Here is a 506-nt window from a genome sequence, read left to right as displayed (position 1 = left end):
CTCGGAAACCCAAGGAGGGGTTGCTGTGGGTCGGATCTGACTCCACGGCAGTGGTTGCGTTTTAATTACTTTGGAGTCCCTGCATCGTACAAATGGTTAAGCCCTTGACTGCTAACCGAAAGGGTATCAGTTCAAACCCACTCAGAGGCACCTCGGAAGAAAGATCTAGTGATCTGCGTCTGAAAGTCCCCAGCCCTGAAAACGCTCAGGGAGTAGTTCCATTCCACCCCCACGGGTCGCCATGAGTCGGAGCCCACCCCACGGCAACTGCTGTGGCTTTTTTGTTTGTTAACTTTTTGGTGATGACAAAAAGTAATTTAGGATAATCTCCCTATTTTAAAGTCAACTGAGCAGCACCTGCAACCTGTGCTCCTCTTCCTCCTGTGAAGCTATGCAGTACAGGTTCTAGGATTAGGGCAGGAATATTTTGGGGGCCATGCCTCTGTCAACACAGATAGAGTTATTTATTTTGCAATATATATATATATATATATATATATATATAT

The 506-nt window shown here is 45.7% G+C and overlaps 1 pseudogene; it reads right to left on the bottom strand.

Annotated features, from left to right (window-relative positions):
- Positions 1–342: 342 nt before the first annotated feature.
- The window catches only part of LOC103199604, a 30086-nt pseudogene continuing 29922 nt past the window's right edge, over positions 343–506 (bottom strand).

The sequence above is a fragment of the Orycteropus afer genome, unplaced genomic scaffold, assembly GCF_000298275.1.
Source record: "Orycteropus afer afer isolate SDZICR_OR568_19922 unplaced genomic scaffold, OryAfe1.0 scaffold00006, whole genome shotgun sequence".
Lineage (NCBI taxonomy): Eukaryota > Metazoa > Chordata > Mammalia > Tubulidentata > Orycteropodidae > Orycteropus > Orycteropus afer.
The sequence above is the reverse complement of the archived record's forward strand: the minus strand, read 5'-3'. Positions and strand labels throughout refer to the sequence as shown.